General features: G+C 45.1%; 1 long non-coding RNA gene across 1 annotated transcript in view; it reads right to left on the bottom strand.

The window, feature by feature from the left end:
- Nucleotides 1-1743, bottom strand: part of LOC125936170 (uncharacterized) — a 61549-nt gene extending 59806 nt beyond the window's left edge. The window contains exon 1 of the long non-coding RNA XR_007461950.1: nucleotides 1623-1743. This is a non-coding gene — a long non-coding RNA (uncharacterized LOC125936170). The remainder of the gene's footprint in view (nucleotides 1-1622) is intronic.
- Nucleotides 1744-15535: the final 13792 nt, after the last annotated feature.

Raw genomic sequence — 15535 nt, 5'->3', positions numbered from 1 at the left:
AATTGCAGACAGAGAGACTGAGATTCCATTTGACTGCAGGTGTGCCAGTGAGCCCACCTGAGATCAGCAGAACTGTAGGCTTCTGGAGCAATAACAAAGGGTGGTTATTTGGACCACAAGAAGCAATGGTAACTGCTACATACACTCCTTTTTTTTTAACTGAGATATAGTTGACAAAAATCGCATGTATTTAAAGCATACAGTGTGATAATCAGATATACAAAGAAAAAATGCCCCTATGTGTTACCAAACAAGAAAATTGTGGAAGGAGAGCACCACTGCTTCAAATGAGGTGGAGGGTGAGTGGTGGAGGCCAGTGTTGACCTGCAGTTTTTAAGTGGAGGTGATCTGATGGTGCCAGGTCAATGTGATGCGAGAGAACCAAAGGAAGGTCTGGCAGCAGAAGTAGCTACTAAAATACCAGAGACTCCAGAATGAAATACACCAGCCTGGTAGTACCATCTACCTCCAAACTGTAACTTCTTGGTTCTGAAAAATTCTCCATGAGGCATAAAATGGGAGAAAATATTTCCAAAACATGTATATGAAGAAGACTTGTATCTAGAATAGATTTCGCGACTCAATATTAAGACAACCCAAGCTCTTTTTTTAAGGGCAAAAATTTGAACAAGCACTTCCCCAGAGAGGTTTAAAAATGGCAAAATAAATGCATGAAAAGATGTGAAACATCATTGGTCATTAAGAAAACACAAATGAAAAATCCTATGGAGACACCACTACAAATCCACAAGTACAGCTAACGTGAAAAACACTGACCACACTGAGTACTGGCAAGGATATGAAGAAACTGGATCTCTCCCACTCTGCTGATAAAATTGGCAAATAGTACAACCGCTTGGGAAAATGCTTTGGCCATTTCTTAAAAAGTTATATGCTTCCTATATGATCTAGGTTTTCCATTCCCAGAGAAATGGGAGCATGTGTCCATGCAAAGATACAAACGTGAACATTCACAGAAACTTAATCTAGGAGACGCAAACTGTACAAAACTGAAGTGTTCATCAACACGTGAATAGATAAACAAATTTTAGTATATCCATATAAGGGAATAATACTCAACAGAGAAAAGTAACAAACTACTGATACACAAAAAGTTGTATCTTAAAATTATGGTGAAAGAAGCTATACTACACATACTGTACATCCTGTTTCCATGTATATAAAATGGTAGGGGATGCAAAATTCACTTAAACTGACAGAAGGCAGACCAGTAGTTACCTGGTGACAAGATAGTTGAGGGAGAGAAGGATTATAAGGGCATCAGGGAACTTTTGAGAAGGATGTCTATGTTCATTATCATAATTGTGATGATTTCATGGGTATATACATTGTCAGACTCATCTGACGGTGTTTGTTAAAAAAAAATTTTTTTTTTCTCCTGGCGTGCCTGGATGGCTCACTCAGTTTGGCATCCAACTCTTGATCTCAGCACAGGTGTTGATCTTGGGGTCATGAAGTCTGAGCCCCATGTTGGGCTCTGCACTGGGCATGAAGATAGATAGATAAATAAATGTAAAAAAAATTTTTCCTCCTCAGGCTGATAAAAGGGTGTGGTACCTGGCATACTTGATATTTTTATTCTGGAAAATTCCAATCCTTACCTGGAATTCTTAGAGAGGTGTTCCACCAAGGCTTCCAAATTGTCTTTTGTAGCAAAGTGGAATGGAGTAACTTTGTCTTTTGAGGTGCATTCTGCTGTAGGCCTGGCAACTTTGGAACCTAGAATCAACCTCTGTCCCCAGCAGATGAGGAAAATGAAAGGCAATATTACTCATCCTGTTGCATCTACACGACTCCTGAAACAGAATGCTACGGGCACCAGTGACACAGTCACAACAAAGTTTATTGCAATGAGAGGTAAGGCAAACCTATCAATCGGGACCGACACTCTTGACCAGAGTGTGGTCTCCAACAGCCAGGACACAGAGTTTTTATAGCCGACCACATTGTCTTATTATCACCTGGGAATAGAATGAAGGAATAGTTCCCAGGTAGAAACAGTTCAAACAGGCCCTTGCCCCATTCCAATCAGACACTAATCACATCCCTTGATTGATAGGATAAGGCTGTTATCTCTTAACCTATAGTGTTAAAACAAAGCTGTTATTTCTTAAGGCTACAGGTTAGCCCTACACTACAAGTTAACCCCCTTTTCTTGTCCGTGAATCAATCCCTTGATTCTTCATTAGGAACTAAGCGGACATAGTTGAACCTAATCATTTACCAACTTGCCTCTTGACATACTGTACTAACCAATTGATAATGCATGGGCCGATAGTTAACCCAAGAAGTAACAATAGTAGTGGCCCAGCTATGGTGGTAAGCAGTGATGTGAGCCAGGGGGACCAAGAGGGATACCAATTATTGCTGGCCTCCCTGGCACATTCCCTGGCTCTAAGATTGTTCCTTACTAAACTGAGAGTGTCTCAAATTGCTCCGGAATTGTTGGCATGAGACATTATGCACCAACCCTGCCCTTAGAGGTCCCCTAGGGTTAAAATTCGTTGTGAACCCCAAGGGCACAATGACATCATTCGGAGGCCCCAAGTGTGCCCAGTAGCTCAGAATGAGGAGAAAATAGATGAGCTGGTGTTGGGTTACATTTTCCTTGGGCCTCACATTGGGCGTTCAGGGTTCTAAGGAGAGTAATTAGGGTGTCAAGGTCCCGTCCTGTTAACCAGGGGGCTAGTGCCTCACAACCCCATTTGGCACATTGGCCCTCTCCTTCACATTCATTTCTTCTATTTGCATCTTAGCCAAATTTCACTCTAGTGCCCTATTTCCACATCCGCAATTTTTCTCCCCAATGTTCCTGAGAGCTCTTGCCCAGGTTTGCAACCCCCATTCTTCTCCTACCAGTTCACACAGGTCGAACAAGAAATAAGGCATAGTACGAGAGGCGTTAGACGTTACCACCTTCCCTGTGACAGTGTCTGAGTTCCCATTGGTATGGCCAAAAAGACAAGGGGTGCAGTTCCACACAGTCTCCCAAGCTTATTATACAAACCCAGACAAGTATTATTATTCCTGCATCAGTCTTATCTTTAAAGGATCCTCTGGGTGCCTTTTGACCTTCCATCACTGTTCATTCTCTGGCCCCGTATCAGTCCTAGGTGTTTCTGCCTCCACGCAGTTTTTCTTAACCTGAGAGTGACGAATCCAGGTTTGGACACCGTCTATCTTCATGGCTGTTGGTGTAGTCAGGATCACGGTGTGCAGTCCTTTCCAGCACTGCTCCAGGGTTTGAGCTCATGCCTCTTGACCCAAACTCAGTCTCCTGGTTGAAAGGGGTGGGGAAGAACAGGAGGATGGGCAAAGGCTTTTTTCAAGGCCTTAGTTGTTTCCTTTTGTACAAGATGCAGGGCCATGAGTGAAGCCAACAAGTGGTCCTGTTCTAGCTGTTCTTTTATGTTGACCCTAGCCTCGGCAAGGTAGGTGGAGGTCTGCCAAATAAAATTTCGTAAGGGGACAATCCCTTGAGTACAACGCGCACGCAAAAGGGCAAAAGGCAGAACATCAACCCAATTTTTGCCAGTCTCAAGGGACAATTTGGTTAAGGTCTCTTTTAGAGTCCAATTCATCCTTTCTACTTGACCCGAGCTCTGGGGTCTATATGCGCAATGTAATTTCCAATCTATTCCCAATGCTCTAGCTAGACCCTCCAATACCTGTGCCATGAAGGCCGGGCCATTTTCCGATCCTATGCTCAGAGGCAGCCCGAATCTAGTAGTTAGTTCATTTAGTAATTTTTTAACTGTCACCTGAGCTGTTTCTGATTTAGTGGGGAACGCCTCAACCCACCCGGAGAAGGTGTCCACAAAAACGAGCAGATATTTGTATCTGTATTTCCCCAGTTTAATTTCAGTAAAATCTACTTCCCAAAACCAGCCTGGCTCAGTTCCTCTCTTTTAGCCTCTGAAAGCTTATTTGCACCCTGATTTACTTGGGCACAACTCACACATCTTTCAACCATCTCCTCAATCTCTTTTCCCAGGCCTTGGACCCTGAACTTTTTCCCCGCGCCAATTCCTCCATCTTTGTTTTTCCCAGATGAGTCCCTTGGTGGAGCAGACACACCATGCGTCACCCAAGTGCCGCGGGTAAGAGTAGCTTACCTTCAGGATCCTGAAACCACTTTCGTCCCGGTATTATACTTCCTGCTTTTCTTCAAATCCACTCCAAATCTTTAGGAGTGTAATTGGGCTCCGGCGGAAGCAGGGGGCCTATCAAGATCAGTAGTGCCAAAGCACTTTTACTTTCAGTTAAGGCAGCTTCCCAGGCTGCCGCATCAGCCAGGCGGTTTCCGACTGCCTCTAGGGAGTTGCCTTTTTGAGGTCCCGGGGAGTGCATGATCACGAGTCTCACAGGTTCCCAGATGGCTGTTAGAAGGTCTAGAATTTTGGCTTTTTGATGTCCTTGCCCTCCACCGTGAGGAGGCGGCCACGTTTTTGATAGATGGACCCATGCACATGTGCAGTTGCAAAGGCATAGCGGCTGTCCATATAAATATTAACTGACTTGTTTTTACTGAGTTTCAGGGCTTTAGTTAGTGCGATGAGCTCTGTGCGCTGGGCTGAGGTTCCCCAGGGAAGGCAAAAATGTAGAGGGGGACCTAGTCCTTCAGGCAGCAAAGTAGCTGGGTTTAAGGCTCGGGGGGCACAAAAACGTATCTGGGGCTGGTCGAGCATCAATGCCTGATACTGGGTAATCCGAGTATTTGATAGCCACCATTCTGGGGGAGCCCGCAGTAAGGCCTCCACTTCATGGGGCCCCATAACAGACAACGTCTGTCCCAGGGTTAGTTTATCTGCGTCTTTGACTAGTAGCGCGGTGGCAGCAATCTGTTGAATGCATGTGGGCCACCCAGAAGCAACTGGGTCTAGCCTTTTGGATAAATAGGCCACTGGTTACTCTGGCGTTTACTGCTCTCAGGTCTTGAACTGGCTGAAAATTGGAAGAGTTAGACTTTTGGACAGGCAGAAGTAGAGTATTCCATGGTGACTTGCATGGGGTCAGAATGCCCGAGTTGTGCAAATGCTTGATGTGAACAGCGATTCCCCACCTAGCCTCCCGGGGCATAGAATATTGTTTTAGTCTTACTGGAAGCGTGGACACCTTAAGTTCCACAATTATTGGGGCTTGATGAATCACCAGTCCAGGTGGATTGGTCTCGGCCCATACCTGGGGAAAGTCTGCCTGGAGACTTTTAAGGAGGGGATTGACTGTGTGAACATTTTCATTGGGCACCGAGGTAAGTAGGCCCTCTTCCCCAAGTGGCACAGTCACCATCCCTATTGTTGGGTCATCCTGGCCGATTTTAACATGCATACCCCCTTCAGTGAATCTCAAAGAAGCAGTTTATGTAATAAGTCTCTACCCAGTAATCCAGGGTAGGGGCATTCAGGCATGATTAGGAAAGAATGTGTAACAGTTTTACAGCCTAAATCTACTTGTCCTTCAATGGTCCATTTACAAGTTTGGGACCCAGTCGCTCCTTGCACCAGGGTTGCTCCTTGCCTGGTGGGGCCAGGATCTTGTTTTAGAACTGAAAATGTTGCCCCAGTGTCCACCAAGAAAGTCTTAGGTTGGCCCCCTACATTAACAGTAACCAACGGCTCAGAAGGGGCCACCAAGCGTGGCCCCATCAGTCAGAATCAACTTTCATTATCGACGCCTGGGGTGGCCGTGTTTTACGCTGGGCTAAGTTGGGGCAATCCTTTTTCCAGTGTCCCTCTTGCTTGCAATATGCACATTGGTTTTTTTCCTAGTGGTGCTCTAACCCAACTGACTTGTTTTTGTTTTTGTTTTTCTTTTTGCCAGACCAGAATTCTTTGGTCACTTGGGGTCCCCTTCCCTCGCGGGCATCCAGGATGGCCGCTACCACCTGAGTCAATTTTTTTGTCTGTCTCTCTTCCTGCAAATCCCTATTGTTAAAAACTTTTTGGATTATTTCAACTAACTCAGATAAATTTTTTTCTTCGAACCCATCTAATCTTTGCAATTTCTAATCGCTTCTCGGCCTTTTGGCTAAGATCAAGTGTAATCTTTGCAATTTCTTCCGGATGTCTGGGGCTGCCTGTGAGACAAAGGCCAGGTTTAATGCCCCTCTATTTTCAGGTGCCTCAGGGTCAATAGGGATAGAGGTACGGTACGCTTCCATGAGCCTTTCTAAGAAGGCTGAGGGGCTCTCCTCGGTCCCCTGAACTACCTCAGTTACCTTAGATATGCTTGTGGGCCGGCGGGTAGCCACTCGGAGACCTCCCAGTAGAGTCTGGCGAAATAGGGTCAATGATCGCCTACCGTGAGGAGTGTTTGGATCCCAATCTTCAGGGTGCAAGGAAGGAAAGACTTCCATGAGTAAGGCGGGATCCTTGGTGGGATGCCTGTTTGGCCCCATCACCAATTTTTGGGCCTCGCGACGGATCTCATCCCATTCCTCGGTACTGAAGAGAACCTGCAAGAGCTGCTGGCAGTTATCCCAGGTTGGCTGATGGGTCACAAATGTAGTTTCAAGGAGAGAAATTAATGCTTGGGGTTCTTCTGAGAACGGGGGGCCCTGAAGCCTCCAACTATAAAGGTTGCTAGTGGAAAAGTGCACACAAACCATAAAGGGTTGGACATCACCCTGCAGGGGTGGCCCTGGCTAAAGGGGTAAGGCAGCGGGAGGGGGGATGGAAGGAGGTTCCTGACCAGGTGTGAGACAGGCTCAGGGGAGTGTCCCGACTTGGGCTTGCCTCCTGGTCTGAAGCATCCGGACCCGTATTCTCCAGGCGAGAACTATAGGGCCATTTACAAGTTTCTTATTCTTCCTCCGGTGCAGATGGTAAAGGGGGTGGCTGCTTAGTCCCATCAATATTCTTATCAAGTGGACAGCCTTTAAGTGGAAAAACCTGTGCTTTAGGGAGGTGAGGGGGAAAGAAAGGTTTTAGCCAATCTGGAGGGTTTTCGATGAGGGTTCTCCATGCCTCAATGTATGGGATTTGATCTTCGTGCCTAGAATAGACAATAGCATGAACCTTATGTACCAGAGTAAGGTCAAAGGACCCCTGCGGAGGCCATTCAACCTGAAAGCTGGTCCATTCCACCTCGCAGAGAGTTCAAAGGACTGGCTTCTTGACATGGAAGCCGAGAATTGAGGCAGCTTTCCCATAGTCCTGGAAATGGGTTAGTATGAGACTCAGAGGGGTGGGGGTACTCTGATTTTGACCCATGACAAAGATAGGCAAAACTGAGAAGGACGCACAATCAACAGAAAGAAAACAATTAAGACAAAACCGAGAATGATGCACAATCAACGGAAAGAAAATAATTAAGACACGAAGAGAACACAAGTTCGAGATCTCGAGGCCAGTAGGCCACAGCAGCCACATAAAAGTAGGATCCTTTCTAATAGAAACCAAACCAAATGGGACCCACTGGCATTCTGGTAGGAACCCTGACTCTGGGTCTATAGCTGCGTCTGGCACACCCTTCTTGAGTCATTCAAATGGCGCACCCCAATCCTTACCTCTCCCAATCCTGAGCCTCCTTTCAGGGGTCAGCGGAGCAATCCGAGGAAAGGGCCCTGTTTCAGACCTTTAACTTTCCCAGCCAATGCACCAAATGTTGCATCCACACGACTCCTGAAACAGAATGCTACGGGCACCAGTGACAGTCACAACAAAGTTTATTGCAATGAGAGGTAAGGCAAACCTATCAATCGGGACCGACACCCTTGACCAGAGTGCGGTCTCGAACAGCCAGGACACAGAGTTTTTATAGCTGACCGCATCATCTTATTATCACCTGGGAACAAAATGAAGGAATAGTTCCCAGGTGGAAACAGTTCAAACAGGCCCTTGCCCCAATCCAATCAAACACTAATCACATCCCTTGATTGATAGGATAAGGCTGTTATCTCTTAACCTATAGTGTTAAAACAAAGTTGTTATTTCTTACGGCTACAGGTTAGCCCTACACTACAAGTTAACCCTTACAGTCCAAGGTCACTTACCAGGTCACAGCCAACCAACCCAAAGGTTTGTCTTCCCAGATCCCAACTGTGGACCTGTGCCCTGGCCACCTGGTCACCTGGCTTCCCAAGCTCCTCGTACTGTCCATTGTTTTTCTGGTGTGTGTTTTCCCTCTGAGTGCTGGATTGAGACCATTTTCTCTAAAATTCAGAGTTTTTAAGGATGCTCTTGGAAACCAGTCTCCATTTTCAGTGCAATGGTATTCCTCCTTCCATTGTATCCCCAGGTCACAGATAAACTGCTCTTTCATCCTTCTGAGCCGCTTTGATCATTGGTGCCTTTATCCCAAATCTATACCCAGCCAGTCTCACCCTTCTGGAGTCCTCGTGAGCCCAGACTCTGTACGAGTAATCTGTGGATCAGTCTGACATACATATGCTTAGCCGGAGTCATAAATGCCTTCATTATCCTGGACCACCCAGCTAATATTTTGTCTTCAATATGAATGCCTGGCTCCACAATAGCCCTGTTGTTCTACACCCTTAGGCTGTGGCGAAGCCCAACCATAATCTCCCTGTTCATAAAGGACCCACAGGGTTCAGATTATCCTTTCTACTTTTGTGAGCACTTGTAAAATCCTTTGGGAAATCAGTGTAGTTTACAGCAGTGTCTTATGCCACTCCTCTCTCAAGCTCCTCCTGGCTGTTCGTGGGGGATTTCCAAGTGACTCTGCGCACCACACACAGAGTGGCCTCCAGCGCCTGCCTCTGCCCACGTGCCAGGTCTGACTCAGGGGCTCAGGCTCCTGCCATATTCCCTTTCTGCCTCTGTCATCCCTCCTAAAAGGTGTTTATGTCCTTCACACATAACAGAAATACAGGAGGACATGAGAGAGAAAAGCCACCAGCCTAATGAAACTCATACAGTATTGACCCCCTTCCATCCTGCCTCGACATAGGAGGAAAACAAGAGGAGATGCCTGCCTGTGCAGACAAAACCCTGCCCTGGCTGTTTATTTTCCTGACAATAAAAATGCCTCTTTGTTGTTTCCAAACTGTTGCTGAAAATTCTGTGTTAGATGCTGAAAAAACTTGTGTCGAATTGTCCACTGTTACTTTGTTTCTCAGTGTTGTCTGTGGACATGTGACATTGGCATCACCAAGGAGCATGTTGGAAAGGCAGAATCTCAGGTCCCTTCCTAGTGTTACTGAATCACAATCTGTAGTTTAAGGAGATCCCCAGGAGATCAGAGCCTGAGAAGATCTTCTTAAAAAGCTAATTGGCCAGCTTGTTACAATGAATGGGAAAGGGCTTGTGGTTTTCTGGGCCTTGTTGGCAGTTTCTAGCATTCTAGAATTTCCTAAAGGGTTGATTCCTTAGCGGTCCTGGTGGGAAGAAAGTAAAGAACACCGTCCAGTCTGGGACACAGAGTGTGTATTTAGGGCTGGGGTCAGGTGACATAGGAAAGCCACAGCTGATATCAGTCCTCCATGGCCTTGGGAAAAGCCACCAGCAGTCACCCATCACACAACTCCTGGAGGTGACAGCTGTTTTTATTAATCTTAATAAACCTCAATCACATGCCATGAAAACATTTCTATTTAAAATGTTTCCCTTTACAGAGGTGGTATTTGTTCCTTCTCTTTTTAGACCAGTTTTTACACACACACACACACACACACACACACACACATATCCAAATACATACAGTCAACATGGACTACCAGAGAAATAGAAGGGAAAAGCTTTAATTCATATGATGCCATCTCCACCAAGCATTACTCAGTTATGACTCTCCAGGAGAAGTCAAGTTAACGTCACTATTCTCGGGGTCTCTCCTTTGCTCTGCTTCCTCATTTCCCTCTAGACCAGAGGCTCCAAACTGAGGGAGATTTTGTTCCCAGGGGACATTTGGCAGTGTTTGGGGACATTTTCGGTTGTCGTAGCTAAGGATACAGAGGTGCTGCTGGCATTTGGTGGGTAGAGGTCAGGGATGCTGCCAAATGTCCTACCACACAGAGAATGGCCCCACAATAAAGAACTGTCTGGCCCAAAATGTCAAAAGTGCTACAGTCAAGAAATTGCTTCCAGACAGCTCCTGGTCTAACCATATTCCACGGCCGTCTTACCATTTATCCTATAATGAGATCCCACAACCTGCCCTGCCCAAGCATAGCCATCTCTCTCTTTCCTTGGGGAAGATGCAAGGGGCTTAATAATAATCGTATGTCATGTATATTAAATGTTTAACCAATCCAGGCATGGTTCTAGGTGCTTTCCAAGTACTTGCAGCCATTACTCTTTATAGCAAACCTGGGGGCTACTGTTATTATGTCATTATTATATCACCCCCATTCAACAGAGGAGGAAACTGAGGTCTAGACAATTGAAAACTTGCTCAGGTCCCCCTGGAGCCAGGATTTGCACCCAAGTCGATTGTCTCCAGAACCCTCCTCTTAACCACAACACCATTTCACCTGAAATACTAAATACTTGCCAGGGAACTGAGGATGACTTTCATAGGTAGTTTGTTGCCTACCTGTCAAGACTTCAGGAGACCCAGCTCTGTGGACAAGGCCCTTCCTTCTCAGGAGAACGTGCTCTTTTTTACACATGTGGCCTCCCCCCAGAAGCCAGGTCAATCATGGGAAGTAAAAGAGGAAAGAACCAGCATTCTTTATGGTAAATCCAGAGGTGAGGAAGTTTAAAATGTCTCTGCCTGCATTTTTCCCTTATTATGCAGTAGGCAGTGCGCATGTGGGTGAGATGAACAGAATCAGGATCCCCCAGCTTGTGGCAGCTGATGGAAAAAATAGAGAAATAGTCTGAAATCTGGCAGCCTGACTTGTAAAAGGACCAAAGAATGAGCGAGTGGTGGTGGTTGTTTTATTAGTGTCTGAGTAAGAGTGTGTAATGCTGACTGATCTGAACTGAGAAGTTCCATTCTTTCTGGGAGAAAGACTTATACTCACTCCACTTGAGGAAAAGATTCAAGAGAAACAAGGATTTTATTTTGGAATAGAGATTTACAAAAATACCAGCCCCTTTGAGTGTTTCGCCAGCCACAGGGCTAAGTAGGCCCTTCCTTTCTGCCCCACCCTGTGCCCACAACCCCTACCCAGCCCACACTGCAACCAAGACAATACTGGTGTTTTACAAAAGACAATCAAAAACAGTGCAGAGTAAGTATGGTTATCCACCAGCTTTTATGGAGAAAAATTAAAGTTCAAGTATTTAAGTAATTTAATACAATTTATTTTACTGGCATGGGCAGAATTGTTTTTGATGATAAGAATGTCAACCAACACCAATAATAATGCCAACCAGGAATGGACCAATTTTTGAATGTCAGGCACTATCCTCACAGTTTTATATTCATATCTCCTTTAAACCACAAAACAACCTTGCCACCATATGGATGAATAAATTGAGGTTCAGAAAGGCATAATAATTTTCCTAAAGTCACACAGCTGGCCAGGTGGCAAGGTTGTTAATTCATATGTCATTCTAATGAGCAGGCTGTTCTGTGGCCCCCTTGATCACTTACAATGCCATTAAGATGCTTATAAATTGGGCGCCCACAATCCAATGGCACCGATATTGTAGCTTCTTCCTTCTCTCAGTCTCTCAGTCACTCAGTAACCTTCCCACATTCCTGGACCATAAGTCTGCTCTGTGGAGAACAAAGTTGCCATGGAAGGTGCTCTGATTGGGCAGTATGTTGGGTACAGCCACTTGGGTCAGGGACTCTCAGGGGAGAAGGGAGAATTTTGTTCCCTTAGAAAAAAGAAGACACACAGAGTTGTCTTGCCCTCAGGCAAAAGGGGATTGAAACAAAAGTACCAGGAAGAAGAGAACGGTAGAGGAAAAGGAAGAATTTGCCATCATTATTTTGGTATTTTTTTCCTGGGATGCTTTACCTCTGTCTTAGTGGATTTGGGCTGCCATGACAAAATACCAGAGTCTGATTGGCTTATAAGCAGAAACTTATTTCTCACAGCTCTGCAGGCTGGGAGTCTGAAATCAGGGTGCCAGCACAGTTGGGTGAGGGCCATCTTCCAGGTCTCTGACTTCCTGTCGTATCATGAGGTGGTGTAAGGCGCAAGGGAGCTTGCTCAGATCTCTCTTATAAGGGCCCTAATCCTATTCACGAGGACTCTGCCGTAATCACCTCCCAAAAGCCTCACCTCCTAACCAAAGGTTAAGTTTCAACATATGGGGAGGGGGACACATTCAGACTACAGCAACCTCTGTGTCAGTGGTTCTCAAGAAGGGGATGATTTTGCCAATTAGGGGATATTTGTCAATGTCTGGGAACACTTGGATCACAGCTAGAGGGTGAGGGGCAGTACTACCGGCATCCAGCAGGTAGAGGCCAGGGATGTTTCTGAGTATCACACAATGTACAGGACAATCCCACACAACACAGAGCCACCTGTCTCAAAATGTTGGTAGTGCCAATGTTGAGAAGCTCTGCTCTAGCTTCGTGAGCACAGATCTAGCACAGGATATTTGGGCCAAAACCACAACTTACCATGAACCTTGAGAAAAGCATCCTTCACTTTCGCCTGGCCCCATTTCTCTCTCTGTCAGCAAATGAATGGGGATTCAGAAATTTACAGACCCTCTTTGTTCCTCATCCCTGAATCTGAACATAAAAGGAAAGAAATTGATTCCCAATGCTCACGGGATCACAAGTCCATTGCACATTGGCAGATACCATCGAAGTTGTGACTTGTTTACTTTTCCTTGTGGAAACAGGAATCTGAGAAAAAAGTTAGTCCGGCAAACTATAGGGGGGAAAAGGAAACGGGAACATTCCAGAAAGATTTTTCAGGGGTTACCTCACTCTGATGTGGCTAAAGTAAAATGTACAATTTTTAAAAGAAAAGTAAAACATGAAAACCCCCAACAAACAACAGATGCCGTAGGTGTTGTCTGGGGACCTGGCAACCTGGGGACTTTGGCAACCTTGTCTTTGCAAGCTGAGAAAGATGCAGCCCGGCTGGGAGCCCCAGAGCAAGGGACTGCCTGCTGGAGGAGCCCCACCCTGAAAGGAAAGGCCAGACCTGGCACCTGCGCCTTGCTCAGTCTTTGGCCAGGGGCCACCCCCAGAATAGCTTATAAGCCAATCACACTCCTGCACAGCATCTCCTTTCCTAAATGGGGAACTGAGTTGTGTCCCAGGCTTGATCCCTAGAAGCAGACCCTGAGACAGGGTTTTGTGTGAAAAGGATTTATGATGAAGGATTCCCAGGAAAAACCTGGAAGTGGGATAGTACACCACAGAAGGGAGCAAAGCTAAACCAGGTGAATTCTCGGGGGAAATCCCACTGAGGGTTACTTTGGCTCAGGCCTGGTGAGGGCATGCTGAGAGTTGACCAATGCGGGGGTGGCAGACCCAGTCTCCACCCCTGCACCACCCCGTGCCTGCCCTGGGTGAGTCACTTGTCAGGGCTGCCCCTAAGGGCAGTAAATTCCCAGGCACTTCTGTTTTCTGCTCTGCAGGCAAAGTGAGTTCCCACAGTTTAGGAACAGCCCTGCCAGAGACTCAGGCTGGCTGTAGGAGGTGAAAACATCTCAAGGGTAGGTGTGCTTGAAAACGTAAAGGGCCAAGGAGCTCCGACAACACCCAAACCAGACTGAAACCCAAATTTATAATGATTGAGGCATAAAAGGAAAATCAAGAATGGAACCAATAATTTTTAACGTTTGCATAACTATTCACTTAAAAGTCAATCTTGACATTTAGTTTTCTTTAAAAATACCAGGGACAGGTAGGGAAAGGTTAGTAAAAGAGCACAAACTTTTAGCTATAAGATAAACAAGGTCTGAAGATCGAATGTAAAATATGGGGACTACAGTTGATAATGTTGTATTATTTACTTGAAATTTGCTAAGAGGGCAGAGCATAAATGTTCTAGCCAAAAAAAAAAAAAAAGATAAATATTTGAATTGATGGATGTGTTAATTAACTAGATGGTAGGAATCCTTGTACACTGTATCTATATATCAAATCACCACAATGCACATTTTAAGTATCCTATACATTTATTTGTTAGTTATACTTCAATACAGGTGAGATGCCTGCCTGAGATATTGGAGGGGCCATGCAGACACAAAGACTGGTCAGAGTCTTCCTTGAAGAGTAATATCTATGGAAAGCAAATAAGCCAAGGGGGTGGATGGGAAGCCACTTGTTTCACGAACAAATTCAATGTATTTCTCATAGTTACAGTAATGGACTTTGCCTTGGTGAGGCCTTTGGGTTGTGAAAAACAAAGTCCATCAGTGACTTCAACAGGCAGAAGTTATTCTCAAAAGGCTTTACCTCAAAGTAATACTGCAGAAGCTTGTTTACAGACTTAGTTTTCTTCCTTTCGATGTTTTTCCCTTTGGATTTCTAGATAGAAGCTTCCAGAAAGAAATTTTAGATCTCTTATTTCTTAAGTTCTTGTAGGAGTGGGAAATGGATCAAAGATGTCTCTGCACCACAAATCAAGGATCAGATCTGGATTTCTTACAATGAGTTTGATCATTGTCGATAGTGGGACCAGATAATTGATCCAAATGCTGTCCCCCTTGACATCCCAGTTATCTGTCTGGATGGTTTGTGAGCTTCACCAGAAACTGTCAAATCTCCACGAGTACTATATAAGCACATGTGGTATAACTCAATCTGCTTTTTCTTTTATTTTGTTTATTGTTTCTTATTTGCTTTTTGATTTTTTAAAACCGTTTTGAATATACAGAATAATTGAGAAGGAGTACAAAGAATTCCCATATAGCCCTCTGACCACACATTCCCTGATCATTGACATCTTACACTAGTACTAGACATTTACTACAATTAATGAACCAATATTGACACTTTTTTCTTTTCTTTTCTTTTCTTTTTTTTTACTGTAGAAAGAGAGAGAGAGTGTGAGCGGAGAGGGGCAGTGGGAGAGAGAGAGAACCTCAAGCAGGCTCTACACTCAGTGCAGAGCCCGACTCAGGGCTGGATCTCACGACCCTAGGATCATGACCTGAGCCGAGATCAAGAGTCAGGCACTCAACTGACTGAGGCACCCAAGTGCCCCCCACACATTCTTATTAAACAAAGTTTATAGTTTATCAGGATTTCCTTAATTTTTAACCTAACATCTCTTTTCTGTCCCAAGATCCCATCCAGGACACCACATTACACTTTGTCATCCTGTTATCCTGGGCTCCTCTTGACTGACAGTTTTTCAGACTTCCTTTGTTTTTGATGACTTTGATAGCTTTGAGAAGTTACTGGCCAGGTATATTGTAGGATGTCCCCCTATTAAGATTTGTCTGGTGTTTTTCTCATCATTGGAATGGGATTATGGGTTTTCAGGAGGAAGGTCACAGAGATGAAGTGCCCTTTTCTTCACCTCATATCAAGGGCACACACTATAATCACAAATATGATTGCTGATATTGCCTTTGAGCACCTAGCTGAGGCAGTGTGTGTCAGGTTTCTCCATTGCAAAGCTCCTCTTTTATTTCCTCTTTCCACACAGTGCTCTTTGAAAGGAAGTGCTGTGTGCAGCCCA

The sequence above is a fragment of the Panthera uncia genome, assembly GCF_023721935.1.
Source record: "Panthera uncia isolate 11264 chromosome A3 unlocalized genomic scaffold, Puncia_PCG_1.0 HiC_scaffold_11, whole genome shotgun sequence".
In the NCBI taxonomy this organism is placed as follows: Eukaryota; Metazoa; Chordata; class Mammalia; order Carnivora; family Felidae; genus Panthera; species Panthera uncia.
The sequence above is the reverse complement of the archived record's forward strand: the minus strand, read 5'-3'. Positions and strand labels throughout refer to the sequence as shown.